Genomic DNA, 17591 nt, shown 5'->3' on the forward strand with positions numbered 1-17591 from the left:
ACTCTGGCCCTGCAACGTGGAATGTAGAAGGTAGGGAACGGGCTTGGGTCGCGAGGCAGCAGTTGCGGGCTTGGGCGGAGGCGAGGAGGCGGCAGCGGCAGCAGCAGTGGCAGCTGTGGGGAGTGGAGGAGTGGGAGGGGAGGGGTGGGGAAGGCACCAAGAGAGACAGTTCAGGAGAGAGAGACAAATGCTGGAGGCCATGTGCAGACAATGAGGGAAAGGGTAGGAGGGGAGGTGTCAGTGGGAGTTGGGACAGAGTGATGCTGGAGGAGAGGGGAGGAGAGGGGAGGAGAGGGGAGGAGAGGAGAGGAGAGGAGAGGGGAAGGGCATTGGGGGCTGGAGGAGGAGATGCTGGGAGAAGGCTTGAAAGAAGGGGTGGGCATGAGGAAGGCCAGGATGGAGCAAGTCATGTGTGAGGGCACAGAAGGGCAAGAGGGAAACGGGGGGCAGAGAGTGGTGAGGGGGTGGGTATTAGGGAAAAAGAGGGCAAAGGGGGCAGGGGTAGTAAGGGAAGGGGGAGGCACCAGGAGGGTGCAGGGCTAAAGGAAGGTGCAGGTGCCAGGGGATTCTGGGGTGAGGAGGAGGGGAGAGCTGGCCACTGGAAGCAGCACTGGACGAGGAAGTCGGGGCAGGCTGGGGAGACTGGGAGGCCGGTGGAAGTATGGCTGCCAGGGGGGTACGAGGTTGGGGGCAGGGAGCTGGCCGGGGAAGATTGTAGGGGGGAGAGAAGCGGCCGCCGGAAGGAGGGCTGGATGTTGGCAGTGGGGCTGGCCAAGGGAGATTGGGAGGAGAAGCGGGGGAGAAATGGCTGCCCGGGAGGGGGTTGGGAGAAGTGGGGCTGGCCAGAGACACAGCGGGGGGAGCAGGGGAGAGGAATGAATCGGCCTGCAGGGAGTGGGACTGACCGGGCCATATGTAAATCTTGAGGCGCTGCCCCCATTCCCTCCTCCCCCCTGCAAAGTACAAAGCATGAGTTAGTCCGGCCCGGGGATTCTATTGTGTCCCCCCCCACACACACCCCTCGAATAGTTGTGAATTGTCTGGCTGGTAGACACACTCATGAAGCCTGAGCACATTTACCAGCCAGGCAGTTCGAAACTACAAACTGATACATCTAGTACTAATACAACTTACCTAATGAGAGAATACCAGACATATTATATGTCTGGTATTTTCTCAGTTTGTTTTTTATGTGTTTATATTTTGGGGCTGCAAAAAACAGAACTGAAAAAAAGGGTTCAAAATAAAGTAAAATGTTTGGGAAACCCTGGTCTAACCAGCTTTCTGTCTGTCTTACAGCCTATTTATCCAATTCATATTCCTTAACTTGCTGGCAAGAATATTCTGGGTGACCATATCAAAAGCTTTGCTAAAGCTGGCACTAGGACCAGAAACAATGTATTTGAATATTCATCATTTGGTTAATGAATACACAAATATGCAAATGAACATTGCCCCAAATGAACATGAAAAAAATGGGAAAAATTGACATCTTTTCAAATGGATTCTTTGGAAACACTCAGCCAAGCCTCATTCTAATTTTTGCAACACACAAATTGCCTCAAACGCTGGCAATAAATCCTAGCATTGAAAAAGAAGAGCAGCCTGTTACAGAGCTGTCTGCAGTCACGTGTGCCCTATAGAATTGTTCTGCCATGGTGCCGGGATAGCTGCACTGACAAGGCTCCAAATTTTGACCTGCTGTAGCTAAACTACGCACATGGGGAGGGAAGTAGGAATATATAAACGATACGGGAGAAACGGCAGGATCAAGTAATTTCCTTCATTTTTCTTACAGCCCGTGAGCAACATAGTTGAAACTGTCGTTACGGTGAGTGTTCCATGCCTGATTTGCTGTCAGGCTGGTTTCTCTTCTCGCAGCGGTTCTTAAGAAGCCCAAATCCCAAGCCAGTTCTCAATTGGTATAGCCTGCAGAGATGTGCAGGATCGGGGCAAAGGACAAATCAGCGGGATTCTAAGTTCTAACGGGAGTATCAGCACTGATAATGATGTTCTTTGCAGTGCCCCTTCTCTTGTTGAGATTCTGTAGGGCTCTGTTCTTGATACCCCATTAAGAACAACTCCACGCTGACGTCATACACCCTGGGGGGGTGCGGTTCACTGCAATGCTCACTGTTGCAGTGGATATTACAGTATCACTTTGGACCCTGAGACACACGGTCTCCACTGCATTAGGATTAGACGTGAGCAAGTTAGACAAACGTCTCTTAAGGATAGTCTAGATGACAAGTTTTCTAAGTCCGGATCATGGCTTGCAAGGGCAGACCTGTAGTTGGCCATCAAACACTTGCACCTACGCAGACATAGGAGCTCGTGGCTTCAGTTGGACATGGTTCTCCGTTGCTGCCCATGGGAATTGCAGGAGACGGTGTGGAACAGGACAACGCATTCCACCGCTCCCATTGGCCAGTCACGGTGATTTGTGGTCAGCGGGAGCGACGATCGCCCATACTTGCCGTAGCTAAACTACGGTCATTGGGAGGGAAGTAGCAATACATAAATGATACAGGAGAAACGGCAGGATCAAGTAACTTCCTTCATTTTTCTTACAGCCCGTGAGCAACCTGGTTGAAACCGTCGTTACGGTGAGTGTTCCATACCTGTTCTGTTCTCGGGCTGCTTTCCCTTCTCGCAACGGTTCTTAAGAAGCCCAAATCCGAAGCTACTTCTCAATTGGTATAGCATGCAGAGATGTGCAGGATCGGGGCAAAGGACAAATCAACGGGATTCTAAGTTCTAACGGGAGTATCAGCACTGATAATGATGTAAACAGGTAAACCAAGAGTCTTGCGGGCTATCAGCGGCTTGTCCTGACCTGGAACAACTCAGAGTTTGCAAACTTCTAATGTGGATGGCGCTTGGCCCTTGCAGGTGCGCATGGGCCTGGACATCATGAGCTCTGAAGGTCACTTCTAGTTCTGTGATCCTTTGATTCTTGTATACTAAAGTTTGACTGCTCAGCCTACTGAAGGAAGGTGGAGAGAAAAAGGAGAGACACAGAGAGGGGCAAGACCACTCTAATCTGTAAATCTTTCACATTTCCACTCTCTGTGAAATAGAGTAGTGTCATTGTGAGATTTTTGCTTTCTTTAACACCCTTTTGTGGACACCTCTGAAAGCACTCTTGGTGTGAGTATTTAAAGTCGCCTCCAATTTTTCTGATCTTGCACCAAAAAGAACTAAACTGAAGCACGGGGAACTTTCTGGCTCTTCATCCCCGCCGTCTTTTTCTTCCCACCCTCCTCCAACCCACTCTAACCTCCTTTTTTCCATGTGAAAGTCAAGGAGCAGGGGAAATGTTCCAGTTTTCATTAAAAAAAAAACAGTTTAAAACATTTTGGAACGTGTAGAAGCTCTGCGATATTTTGCATAGAAATGGACTGAAACACTACTTTTTCAAAGAGCGCTTGTAAGAGGGGAAAAGGTATGGCAATCTAGGAAAGATGGTTGGAATCCCAGATGAGAAAATTGCGAACCACTCTCAGTTTTGATTTTCACACAAAAAGGAAAAAAACTGAAAAAATTGACATCTTTTCATATGGATTGTTTGGAAACACTCAATCAAGCCTCATTCTAATTTTTGCAACACATAAATGGCCTCAAACGCTGACAATTAATCCTAGCTTTGAAAAAGAAGAGCAGCCCGTTACAGAGCTGTCTGCAGTCACCTGTGCCCTATAGAATTGTTCTTGCACAGTGCCAGGAGAGCTACGCTGAGAAGGCTCCAAGTTTTTATTTGCCGTAGCAAAACTACGGTCATTGGGAGGGAAGTAGCAACATATAAAAGATACGGGAAAAACGGCAGGATCAAGTAACTTCCTTCATTTTTCTTACAGCCCGTGAGCAACCTGGTTGAAACCGTCGTTACGGTGAGTGATCCATGCCTGATTTGTTGTCGGGCTGGTTTCTCTTCTCGCAGCGGTTCTTAAGAAGCCCAAATCCCAAGCCACTTCTCAGTTGGTAAAGCCTGCAGAGATGTGCAGGATCGGGGCAAAGGACAAATCAACGGGATTCTAAGTTCTAACGGGAGTATCAGCACTGATAATGATGTTCTTTGCAGTGCCCCTTCTCTTGTTGAGATTCTGTACGGGTCTGTTCTTGATATCCCGTTAAGAACAACTCCATGCTGATGTCATACACGTTCGGGGGTGCGGTTCACTGCAATGCTCACCGTTGCAGTGGATATTTCAGTATCACCTTGGACCCTGAGACACATCAAATGTCTCTTAAGGATGGTTTAGATGACAAGTTTTCTATGTCCGGGTCATGGCTTGCAAGGGCAGGCCTGTGGTTGGCCATCAAACACTTTCTTTACCTGCTCCTATGCAGGTACAGGCGCTCGTAGCTCCAGTTGGCCATGGATCTCCGTTGCTGCCCATGGGAATTGCAGGAGACAGTGCGGAATGGGACACCGCATTCCACCGCTCCCATTGGCCAGGAACGGCGATTTGTCGTCAGTGGGAGCGTCGATCGCCCATACCTGAACAGGTCAACCAAGGGTCTCGCGGGCTATCAGCGGCTGGTCCTGACCTGGAGCATCTCAGAGTTTGCAAACTTCTAATTAGGATGGCGCTTGGCCCTTGCAGGAGCACGTGGGCCTGGACATCATGAGCTCTGAAGGTCACTTCTAGTTCTGTGATCCTTTGATTCTGGTATACTAAAGTGTGACTGCTCAGCCTACTGAAGGAAGGCAGAGAGAAAAAGGAGAGACACAGAGAAATGAAGTGACCAGTCTAATATGTAAATCTTTCACATTTCCACTCTCTGTGAAATAGAGTAGTGTCATTGTGAGATTTTTGTTTTCTTTAACACCCTCTTGTGGACACTGCTGAAAGCACTCTTGGTGTGAGTATTCAAAGTCGCCTTCCAATTTTTCTAATCTTGCATTAAAAAGAACAAAACCGAAACACGTGGAACGTTCTGGCTCTTCATCCTCCACGTCTTTTTCTTCCCACCCTTCTCCACCCCGCTCTAACCTCCTTTTTTTTCATGTGAAAGTCAAGGGGGGGAAATGTTCCAGTTTTCATAAAAAAAACAGTTTAAAACATTTTGGAACGTGTAGAAGCCCCTCGATATTTTGCATGGAAATGGACTGAAACACTTCTTTTTCGCAGAGCGCTGATAAAAGGGGAAAAGGTATGGCAATCTAGGAAAGATGGTTGGAATCCTAGATGAGAAAATTGCAAACCTCTTTCAGTTTTGATTTTCACGCAAAAAGGAAAAAAACGGGAAAAATAGACATCTTTTCAAATGGATTCTTTTAAACACTCAACCAAGCCTCGTTCTAATTTTTGCAACACATAAATTGCCTCAAATGCCGGCAATTAATCCTAGCTTTGAAAAAGAAGAGCAGCCCGTTACAGAGCTGTCTGCAGTCACATGTGCCCTATAGAATTGTTCTGGCACAGTGCCCCGAGAGCTGCGCTGAGAAGGCTCCAAGTTTTGACTTGCCGTAGCTAAACTACGGACATTGGGAGGGAAGTAGCAATACATAAACGATACAGGAGAAACGGCAGGATCAAGTAACTTCCTTCATTTTTTTTACAGCCCGTGAGGAACCTGGTTGGAAACATCGCTTCGGTAAGTGTTCCATGCCTGATTTGTTGTCAGGCTGTTTTCTCTTCTCGCAGCGGTTCTTAAGAAGCCCGTTGCTCCCATTGGCCAGGAATGGTGATTTGTGTTCAACGGGAGCGACGATCGCCCATACCTGAACAAGTAAACAAAGAGTCTCGCGGCCTACCAGCAGTCGAGGTAGCGGATACACAGTAATGGAGCCTGCTTCGGACTAATTCGAATCTTCCCTGTAGCGGGGGCATGTAATCTAGACATACTCCTAGTGTGGATATAGTGTGGTTAGCCCATGGACAATTGTAAGGAAGTAGTGGTATTCTGGCGACACTAATAAAGGAAGGATGCTTTTTCATTAAGCATTGTGGGGGATGTAGCTGGGAGAGGTCATCGGGTAACTTATCCAAATGCGAGTTGTTTTCAGTTTGGTTTTGTATTCTCGGTGTGGCTTCTAGCAAGCCCGCACTCTGCGTCAGGGGTCAGGTGGAGCATGTAGGAGACATGTGAGAGGATCGGGGCAAAAGTCTAAAAGACCACTATGTTTCCAAATCCGAAATAGTGTGTCAGAATCTATCCTGATGTTCTTTGCAGTATCAGTTCTACTATTCTGCTCGCAATCGTTGTATAGGTATTCTGTGGGGTCTGGGTTTTTGGTTGAGTTTTTTTTTACATTCATGTCGAGAACCACTCATCAATGAGATCATACATAGAGCCCTGCACAGACAAAATGGTCTCAACCACACTCCTGGTCTAATAACGTAGCCGCTGAATGACACTGCCCACTAGAGAGCTGGGTACATACCTGCCCATTGTGCTTTTGAATTTAATTCTAACCTAAGTGAGAGTTCAGGAAAGACTCTCATCTCTTCTCAGGATGTGTATTAAGAGTCAATAAACAGCTTCCATTTCTTCTTTTTCTTCTAGTTTGAAAAAAAAATAAGTTTTTGATTTCAGTTGAAAAAAGAAAAAAAGCCATGGGTTCCCTCTCCTCCCCCCCCCCACAACACTCACCAGGCAATGCTGTTTCTCAGATTCCACCAAGTAGCCATAAGAATCATTACTGTATGAATGAAAGTCTTTTTCATGTCAATGTTGTCAATGGAAAAGCAGCAACAAGTAAATAATTTCGTAACTGGCTTCTTTTTTGGTGGATGTGTGCCTTACATGGAGTCCGGCCATGAATATTCAGAATTTACTCTACTTTGAGCATCTTTCAGATGATTTGGGTACCTGTAAGTCAGATTAAAGGGTAGGCAGCAGTGATAACTTTCTAATGTGGTGGTGAGGGGGGTTCTTGCTCTGCCCCAAGCTCCAGCCCCACTCTGCACCTTCCCCCAAACTTCCATTTTTGCTCTATCATTTTCTACCCCCACTCTGCTCTGCCCCTTTCTACCACTTTCTACCCCCTCCCCTAAGCATGCCCCACTTCACTTCTCCCCATCCCTTCCAGGGCCTCCTGCACACTGCTGGCTACAGAAGGGTGGAGCTGATGAGCAGGACTGTAGCTCCTCTCTGACTCCCTTCTTTCATCTATCAATCAATCAAACAGTTTGCAAAGGACACTGGTGTAAAATGCCCTCAGCTGGATGTGGATAGAAAAGGATGGAATTCCTTCAGAGTATGGGGGAGGGTACTTATCTGATTCCCAGTAGGTTACTGGGACTGTAACTGCTGCTTGCCATCTCTCCTTGGACCTGCAGGGATTATGAATTAATGTGATGTGCTGATGAAACCGGATTTGCTGACCACAGTGACGATGTCTGCCATTACGCTTCTCCTCACAACTCTCCTAACCAATCAAATGCTACATCAGAATCATAACTCATACTGATTGGGACTCCAGGTGATTACTGTGATGTTCACTAATTTTGGTGTCTTTGTGGAACAGAGGGCAAAGAGCTCTTTCCCTCTGCCACCCTGGGGGATGGCAAGAGCTTTGCAAAAATAAAAATAAATGCAACTGCATACAAACATTTTGGATTGTCTGTTTTTTAAATGTTGCCTCTAGACAATCATGGGGCCTGCTTTATACTATTGTTTAGTATGTCCACACCATAGCCCTACATTTACCTGTGCTAATAATTATTGTGGTGGCTGGTGTCCACACTATCCTCCTTCTCACCTACACTACGCAGTTTTGTCAGAAAAATGGCCGTTTTTCCGACAAAACCTGAGTTACATCCACATTGCAAGCATGTTCTTTCGAAAGTAAATCGAAAGAACAGAGGGGTTTTTCCAGCATTAGTATTTCTCTTTCTGTGAGGAAGAAGCCTTTTTCCGAAAGAGCTCTTTTGGAAAAATGCATGTGGGGACGGGGAAGAGGGAGTTCTTTCAGAAGAAGAGGAAAAAGCACAGGTGCCCTGCTGGTCCTTCTGTCCATAGCAATCACAGCTTACATGCGAGATAGCATTCAGACTGCCTGGATGCTCTCTTTCGAAAAAGCACATTGCTTTTTCCATGTGCTTTGGCAGTGTGGACGCTCTCTTGCACAAGAAGTTTTTTTTGGAAGATCTCTTCCGGAAAAAGCTTCTTCCAAAAGAAGCCTGCAGTCTAGACGTAGCCTCAGTGATTCACATCCTCACCAGGGCTATGTCTAGACTGCAAGCCTCTTTCGAAAGAGAGCGTCTAGACTGCATGCGGAATTTCGAAAAAGCAAGCCGCTTTTTCGAAAGAAAGCACCCAGTGAGTCTGGATGCTCTCTTTCTAAAAAGCCTGTTTGCTTTCAAGAACGCCTTCTTTCGAAAGAGCACTTTCGAAAGAAGGCGTTCTTCCTCGTGGAATTAGGTTTACCACTGTCGAAAGAAAAGCTGCATTCTTTCGATTTAATTTCGAAAGAACGCGGCTGCAGTCTAGACGCAGGTGAAGTTTTTTCGAAAAAAGGCTACTTTTTTCAAAAAAAACCCTGAGTCTGGACACAGCCCAGGAGTACTACCACAGACTGAAGGGGAGCAGTGTGGGGGACTCTCAGTCAAAGCTCTCAGTTCCATTCAGCTCTCCTCCAGCAGTCCAGCTGCCCTCACCACCCCACTGGGTTCTCAGTTCTCCACTGGGATGGGAACCAGCTGCCCAGAATTGTGGGAATGGGAAGCTTCCTGGCAGCAGCCTATTGGGATGGGAAACTCGAAACAGCCAACAGCTAATCTAAGTCATACTATGTCACACTAAGTACCCCAACGTAAGTGTTACGCCTCTTGCAGAGTTAGGATGTTGGTGTAGTCTGGCACTTGTGCTCCCCAATATCCTTCCTTTTTCCTCGATTGAGAAACATGGAGGGAAGCACCGAGAAAAAATAAATAATTGAGCAACTCATCAATCCAACAGAGTAGGAAGGAAAAGAGTCTATAAACTGAGCTGCGGAGCAACAGCAACCAGGCCTGTGACTATCAGAACAAGAAGCAATTTTCCTTTCAGTGAAGATGTGCCAGCAGAAAGGAAGTCTCCCTGCAGTCCAAAAACCTTTCTAGAACAGGTACACTCGTTTGGCCTGAACGTTACATAGGTATTCGCTCCCATCCACACAGTCCATAAACTGTACCAGTCTTGCTTCTTCAATGCAAATAAACTATGGCACAAACTTATGAGGTTTAATTTGTTCTAAATTATTTTGGGCTTCAGCCCCTTTCATTGGCTTCTTAGCCTCATCCACCTCCCCTCTCCAGGCCCAAACCAGCATTATCTACCCTTCACCACAGAAACACAGGTTTTCCAGAAAAAAAAAGACATATTTCTAAAGAAGCTTTAAGGAGTTAGAAGAGCAGAACACCTAAATTCCTTACTCCTGTCTGAAAATCTTGGGCACTAGAACAATGTGTTTTGCAAAGGTCTAGAGGACTACTATTTGGATCACTTCAAGGAAAGGCAATTATTATGGGGGGAAGAAGGGATATCTCCTTCCAGAGCCCCTCTCCCTTTCTTCTCGCTCACCTGGATTGTGACAGCACAAGAAGCAGTTACCATGCAACCTGTTAGGAACAGGAAGCAGCTGTCACAGCTCCTATTGAGCACCCTCTCTTAGCCACTCACCAGACTGCTGAAAGGAGACCCAGTGACTGCCTTCCATATTTTAAGCCTCCAGTGCAGGGTTGGGCAAACTTTTTCAGACTGCATGAGAGGCCAGGTAGGGAAGACTAGGGGAGGCTGGGCTTCCCCAAACAGCCAGGCGTGATTTACCCCCTTCCTTATCCAACCACCCAGCTCCTTGCCCAATCTCCCTCCCTGCTGCCTATTGGAAAAAAGGTCCAAAATTTGCCCCCCTTTGCTCCAGAGTCTGAACAGAGCCCAGGCACTGCCCTTGTCTTGAGATCCTCATTCATGTTTTCAGGTGCTGATTCTCCATCACCACCTGAGAGTTGCAATGCATCCAATCACTCAGCCCCTGGAAACCCTCAACTTACTCTTAAGCACACCCTGTCCTATAAACCCACTGAAGACATAAGCCTTACAACTTAACTCTTTCAGGGGGCACAAGATAAGAAGTAGCACATCAGGAGGATGAGTAAAGGATTAGAAAGCATGCTTTCTAATGCAAGACTCAAGAAATTCAATATGATTTTTTTAACCAAAGAGAAGATTAAGGGATGACTTAATGATACTTACAAGGGAAATCAATCTACTATATATTTTAGAGAGTATGTTGGTCTCTTTGTTCAAGATCTCCTCCTACATGATAAGAGCAAGGATCATCAAATTCAGTATACACCTTGCTCTTATCATAACTGAAAGCAACATAAGGGTTTGGTTGTGCCAGGAAAATGGGATATGCCTGGAATAAGATTGCTTCTCATAAAACCAAATAGAAGAGGGACAGAATCACCAAATCAAGTACAGTCCTCACAACTGACATAACTGAGCAGATCATAGACCCATAGAACAGTAGAACTGGAAGGGATCTCGAGAGGTCATCGAGTCCAGTCCCCTGCCCTCACGGCAGAACCAGGCACCATCTAGACCAACCCTGATCGATGTCTGTCTAACCTGCTCTTAAATATCTCCAGAGATGGAGACTCCACAACTTCCCTAAGCAATTTACTCCAGAGTGGTAACCACCCTGACAGTTAGGAAGTTTTTCCTGATGTCCAGCCTAAGCCTCCCTTTCTACAGTTTAAGCCCATTGTTTCTTGTCCTATCCTCAGAGGCCAATGAGAACAATTTCTCTCCCTTCTCCTTGTAACACTGTTTTAAGTACTTGAAAACCGATATCATGTCCCTTCTCAGTCTTCTCTTTTCCAAACTAAACAAGCCCAATTCTTTCATTTTGTGTGTAGACACATTATTTCGAAATAACGCTGTAGTGTAGACATACCCTAAGAGATCTACTTTGGTAATTATTTTCAGGGTATTTTATGGCCTGAGCTATCCAGGTGGTCAAACTAGATGATTAGTCTAGACCTTTCTGGCCTTAGAATTTATGGCTACGTCTAGACGACAGGGGGTTTGCAGGATACCTCACCCCACCACGTCCAAGGAACACGTTTGCTCTTCCACTTTTCTTCATGGAAGAGCAAAAGCACTCTTTCGGAGAGCCCTGTATACCTCACCTCATTACACTAGGAATATGGGCGCCTCCGAAACAGGAGGCCTCTTCCGGAAAAAAAAAGTGGAAAAGCCTATGCAAATTTCGCTCCACAAAAACATTGCAGTCTAGAATACTAATAAGCTACAGCCTTTTATTTAACTAGGAGAAATAAACAGAGCTAGCAAATCATATTTAAAACTTCCAACGTTCTGAACATTGCTAGGGTGCACTCTCTCTATGGAAGTCCTTTGGGGACCATCTGTGTTCAGCTAGGCAGAGTTGCCCTTGCCTTCTCAGGCTCCTGCAGCAGCTTCCCCTTGACTTGAGCTGGTGACAATGGCCAAAGACCCCAAGAGAAAAGCTGCTGCCTTTCAGACTTTCCACTCCTGGATCTGCCTCCTCCAGTGACATCATTGGCAAGGGAGCACCTCCCTGGCAAGCTGGTTCTCCTCCTTTGGAGCCAGTCCACTCTCTAGGATGTCTGTCTTTAAATACAAGCCCATCCCAATTTAACAACCCTTTAGGGCAGAGATACTCGGTCCAAAGCTCAAGAGCTACAAGAGGCTTTTTAATGCATCTCCTGTGAATTTGAGAAGTGCATATTAAAAATCTATTATTTATGTATTAACCAATCTGAGTTATGTTTTACTGTGTTATTAACCAATTCAGTTATTAACTTCTGCTAAGTTATTAACTTATTTATACATACACACACACTACATATTTCCCCCATCATACTCTTTAAAATGATACTATAGGGCTACGTCTATATTGGCAAGATTTTGCGCAAATACTCTTTAACGCAAGAGTTTTTGCATTAGAGTATTTGAGTAAGAGAGTGTCTACACTGGCATGTGCCTTTGTGCAAAAGATGTGCTTTTGCGCAAGAGCATCCGTGCCAGTGTAGACGCTCTTGTGCAAGAAAGCTCCGATGGCCATTTTAAACATTGGGCTTTCTTGCTCAAGAAATTGATGTTGCCTGTCTACACTGGCCTTTTGCGCAAGAACAGTTACGCAAGAGGGCTTATCCCTGAGCGGGAGTGTCAGAGTATTTGTGCAAGAAGCACTGATTTTATACATTAGAATGTCAGTGTTCTTGCGCAAGTACTCACGGCCAGTGTAGACAGGTGGCAAGATTTTGCTCAAAAGCAGCTGTTTTTGCGCAAAATCTTGCCAATGTAGATGTAGCCTAGTACTATAGGAAATGAAACACTGATTTCACACTACGGTGGCCTATTTGGATAATGCTGATTGCTGATTTGGGTCCTTGACCACTGAGGTCAGTGTGTCACTGCTCTCAGGTAAGCACTATATCATTACATCTTGGAATTCCAGTCTATCATGGAGGGAAAGAGATTACAGAGAAGGCCACCATACCCCCACATTCAAAATGGAGTTTGCAAGCTGATAAAGATTCAGCTGCAGAGTTTATAAGCTCTCCCAGAATCCATAAATTATATGGACAGGTTCCCAAATCATCCAGAAGCCAGGCCAACGTTTTACATACACAAGTTAGCATGTACTATTTAATCTTAAGAAAGTGCTGATATAACCCATACTGACCCAGGCTATGTCTTGACTACAACTTTTTTGTCAGAAAAAGCTCCTCAAAATGCACTCTGCATTTTGCGTAGCTTTTTCCAATACTTTTGTCGGAAGAGGCTTTTCCGACATTTGGCCTGTCTACACTGGGCCAAACATCAGAAAAAAAAAACCTTCTTTCGGAAGATCCCTTCTTCCTCATGAGAAGAGGAAGATGGGGCTTCTGAAAGAGCCCTTCTGTTCTTCCACAAAAAAAAGCGGATCTTTCTGGTATCTCGGAAAAACTCTGCAGTCAGACAGACCCTCAGTGTGGCTCTGCTCCCTCTAGCAGTGGGATGACAGGGAAATGTATCAGCTACTAAGGCTGAGCTAAGAGACATCACTCAGGTAGCCAGAGTTCAAAGCCCAATGAAAACAGCTCTCCTCTGCAGGGAAATCCGTGTCTGGCAGGGGTGGGGAAGTGAGGAGCGAGGGGCCATTTAAAGGCACAGTGCCTTTGGGGGGGGGGGAGAGCGGCAAAATGGCATCTTGCATGCTGCATGACCATATATGTATCAGTTGTGCTGTAGAGGATATCACATTGTAGAGCAAAATAGCATTCTCGTAGCTTCATGACTTTACATACATCATTCATGTGAGGCCATGCAGTGTGGAGTAAAATGCTTCAACTCCATCTGCTGATGGCTGGGGAAAGGGAGTCCTGACGAATAATTAGGGAACTGCTGTGGAAAAGGTTGAAGGTATTTTTCTGGGGAGGGACTAATGGGACTGTTTTGTTACCTTGATTGATTGACATAGGTGATTGAATAATATGGATATTGATTATGTGATTGTCTTGCTCAGAAACCATCATTGTGTGATTGTAAGTTGGTTAACCTGGAGCTTTTTGGATGGGAATTTGTTTTATGGTTATTTAATTACATTTTCAGAAGTGACTAGTGATTTTTGGGAGTCCAACCCAGAAGTCTTTTGCAAAACACCCAACCTTTAAAAATCAACTTTCTTTGAAGACATGTTAGTTTGGACTCAACAGAAACATTAGTTACTTTTGGAAAATGTTGGCCTGATTATGAAAAGTTACATAAAAGGCACTTTAAAATGCCGTTTGTGAAGATGCTTGTAGGTATAAATTATAATTTCATGGAGAATCACCAACGATCAGTTCCTTAGGCTACAATTTTATTGTTGTTCAGCAAAATCTCATGGAAATTGTGTGAACTGTAAATTGAACATTTTCTGTCATGTTCTCTTAGCATGTATATGCCTCAAAATGGCCAGGAATTTAGGGTCAAGAGTGCCACATAACATCCAATGCTGTGTTATTTGAGCAGAAAATCATGTTGACCAACTTGATCTAAGTCCTGAAGGTGATTATTAAATGAGTGATGCTATTATTGACGTCTCCATATATACCGAACCTGCTGTTGCTACGTAGTTTATATGAGCTATTCTTACCTCATTGTGCCCTATGTTTACATAGAGTGCATTCTGTGTCACCAGTGGATGGACTTTGAATCAGCTACTGGCTTTGAGCTAAAGAATCTTGAAACATATATTCAGCCCTTTATACTTATACTGCAACACTACAGCCTTGTAAATGTTGAACACCATTTTAAAGTGCTGGACTCCATTTTAAAACTCACTGACTCCATTTTGGATTGTGCACCTCAATAGAGGTATCTGAGAACTGGTTCCAACTGGCTTTTCCCGCCGAAAACATCATTTACCTCAGATGTGCACTATGCTGCACACGTTACTGAGCTCTTTGCACACGGCACAGGAACAGTGCACTCAGCACCCTTGCTTCATTTCCCACCACAAAAGATATAAAACTTCCACTCACTCAAGGATGAGGGCTCACTCCTGCCCTGGCCCTGCACCACTCCTGAAAGCAGCCAGCATGAACAGAAGTGGCTTCTTGGTGCTATGTGCTGCCCCTCATCTACAGGCACTGAGCCCACAGCTTCTACTGGCCACGGCTCCCCATTACTGATCAATGGGAGCTGCAGGAGCAGTGTCTACAGGTAAGGATGGCATGTGGAGGCGCCCTGCTCTGCCTCTCTCAGGGCTGCAGGGACATGCCAGCCATGTCCAGGAGCAGCAATTGCCATAGGGATAATTATTCCAGCCATGACAGGTTCAGCATTTTAGAACTTACTGCTCAAAGAATTACATTTAAGTGTTAGAGAAGTGAAAATGATGAAATCACAGACCAGTCAGAAACCAAATGTAACCCACTTTGCAAGCAATAAAAGAAATAACAACAACCCCCCACGTATGTGTTGGGTTGGGAGATAAGAGTGACGGAACAGTGTGTTTGTGAGAATAACAGACACACAGTGAGAGTGTCAAGAGATTTGCATTGCCACACTCCCTCCATCCCCTTCTCTCTGTGTGGAGATGGGGTACAGGAGTGGGGAGTGGGACACCCTGACATCAGTAATCCCCTTTTTTCCCCTCCCCCACATCCTGCACAGCAAGCAAGAGGCTCCCAGGGGGGTAGTTCTAAGGCAGAGGGCAGAAGCAGCACAACAGTGGGTGGAAAGACAACTGGGCTACATCTACATTGGCATCCCTTTCCGGAAAAGGGATGCTAATGAGACGAGTCGCAATTGCAAATCTGCGGGGGATTTAAATATCCCCCGCGACATTTGCATTTACATGGCTGCCGCTTTTTACCGGCTTGGGGATAAGCCGGAGAAAAGCACCAGTCTAGACGCGATTCTCTGGAAAATAAGCCCTTTTCCGGAGAATTTCTTATTCCTACTTTGGAATAAGAAATCCTCCGGAAAAGGGCTTATTTTCTGGAGAATCGTGTCTAGACTGGCGCTTTTCTCCGGCTTATCCCCAAGCTGGAAAAAAGCGGCAGCCATGTAAATGCATATGTCGCGGGGGATATTTAAATCCCCCGCGGATTTGCAATTCCGACTCGTCTCATTAGCATCCCTTTTCTGGAAAGGGATGCTAATGTAGACGTAGCTCTGAAGTGCCAGATCTTGATAGCTTCCTGGTGAAACCAGTCAGAATCACCTGTCAGAGACTCCAAGATCTACCAGTAGATCTCGATCTACTCATTGATGATCACTGAAATAGAGAATTCGTAAATTTCTATATGTGAACTAACCTCTAGAGGGAGTTGACCAGAGTATAACAATATCTAATAATGTTGACAGTAGTTCCCTGGGGTGGGTGATAATTTTTTAAAGGGGGGGGCCACTTCACAAATTCCTGAAGTGGTCCCAGGCTGCTCCAGAGCTAGGGCCTCAGGCAGAAGTGGTGTGCCAGAAGATTTCTCATGCTTCCTGATCCACAGACCGTGATTGGCTTGAAGGCAGGGGAGTGTGTGAAGTCTTTGTTTCCTGCCAACTGTCTGGCAGTTCCCTCTGGTGCCACATACGCCTCATCACCATGAGCTAAAAGCCTACCTGACTGAAAGTTCATCCCAACTTCGAGGTCCATTACAGCTCAAATTCTCACAAGGAACATTTCTTCTTACAAAACTTGCCTGGGAACGAGCCATTGGAGGGAACCAAACTCTAGCCATCTATGCCTAAAGACATACCAGAGTTGAATGAGCCATATTTGTTTAAAGCTGTATTTGTGTAAAGTCAGTTACTGACAAATAAACCTGTATGTTTTCTCATTGCTAGAGGGCACCATGACAGGTTGGAGCACAGAGGTCCTCTTGAGACTGTCACTGGATGTCCTGAAAACATCAGATGCTATAGTCTCCCCTGGCAAAGGCACAGAGTTGGGGTAACAGTCCTCCCACAGAATAACACTGATTCTGAAAACAGGTCAGCACTTGGAGGGCTCAATTAGGACTTGTCAGCACCCAGGAGCATATCCCCAATGGGACCAAAGCCCTAAATAAATCCATCTTACTTTATATAAAAGTTGTCTCATAAAGATGTCTGCTCCATGTATCAGTAAAAGAGAGATAGAAATGTAGCCGTGTTAGTCTGGTGTAGCTGAAACAAAATACAGGACTATGTAGCATTTTAAAGACTAACAAGATGGTTTATTAGGTGATGAGCTTTCGTGGGTCAGACCCACTTCCTCAGATCAACTAGTGGAAGAAAATAGTCACAACCATATATACCAAAGGATACAATTTAAAAAATGAACACATATGAAAAGGACAAATCAAATTTCAGAACAGAAGAGGGATGCGGGGGGGAGGGAAGGTAAATGTCTGTGAGCTAATGGTATTAGAGGTGATCATTGGGGACACTATCTTTGTAATGGGTAAGATATCTTACCCATTACAAAGTTATCTCTATGTGAGGGGAGGGGTCCCCTGGCAATGAAGTAGTCAGAGGAAACAGGGTTGGGGGTTGCCAGGTGAAAAAAGCAGGGGTTGTGTGATGTAGTGTCAGTACCTTGCTGGTTGCTATGCTTGGGTTGTGGTCTGTGGGTGACCCCTACTGGCCGGTGTCCGGAGCACTGCCCAGCAGGTGGGCTGCCTAGGTCACATAGACAAAGACACAACTGGTCTGACCAGGAGAGGGCAGCGAGGGAACTAAGGAAGTGAGTGTTCGGGGGAAGGGGCAGTCTTGGGTTGGAACCATGAAGGAAACAGACTAAAGAGGGGGCAGGAATCTAGGGGTCCAGGGACCCCATCTCAAGGGGTCTGAGGCATCCTGGCCCAGACTCCTGTTGACACATCACGTCTATGCTGCGCTGTATCCTGGGAAGCAATAAACTCTCTCTATTCTACTGGCTGGTAGAGTCTGTTCTTGCTGCTACGGGGCTGTCACAGTCTAATCTAACTGGGGGCTTTGGTCAATGACACCAGCTCAATCAGAGGGGAACTGCTGCAGAAACATAATGAAGCAGGGGAACCCTGCCTAACTGAACACAGATGGTCCCCAAAGAATTCCCAAGGAGAGAATAATCCAAAGTGAGGGGTGTTATATATAACATGTTTGTGGGTTTATATGTG

General features: G+C 45.8%; 1 long non-coding RNA gene across 1 annotated transcript; it reads left to right on the forward strand.

Annotated features, from left to right (window-relative positions):
- The first annotated feature begins 807 nt into the window (after positions 1-807).
- On the forward strand, positions 808-7554 carry LOC149521855 (uncharacterized). The gene is made up of 5 exons (XR_016347753.1): positions 808-1831; positions 2574-2606; positions 3858-3890; positions 5569-5601; positions 7290-7554. It is a non-coding gene; the product is annotated as an uncharacterized LOC149521855 (long non-coding RNA).
- Positions 7555-17591: the final 10037 nt, after the last annotated feature.

Source organism: Pelodiscus sinensis, chromosome 22 (assembly GCF_052426305.1).
Source record: "Pelodiscus sinensis isolate ZL-2025 chromosome 22, ASM5242630v1, whole genome shotgun sequence".
Taxonomy (NCBI): domain Eukaryota; kingdom Metazoa; phylum Chordata; order Testudines; family Trionychidae; genus Pelodiscus; species Pelodiscus sinensis.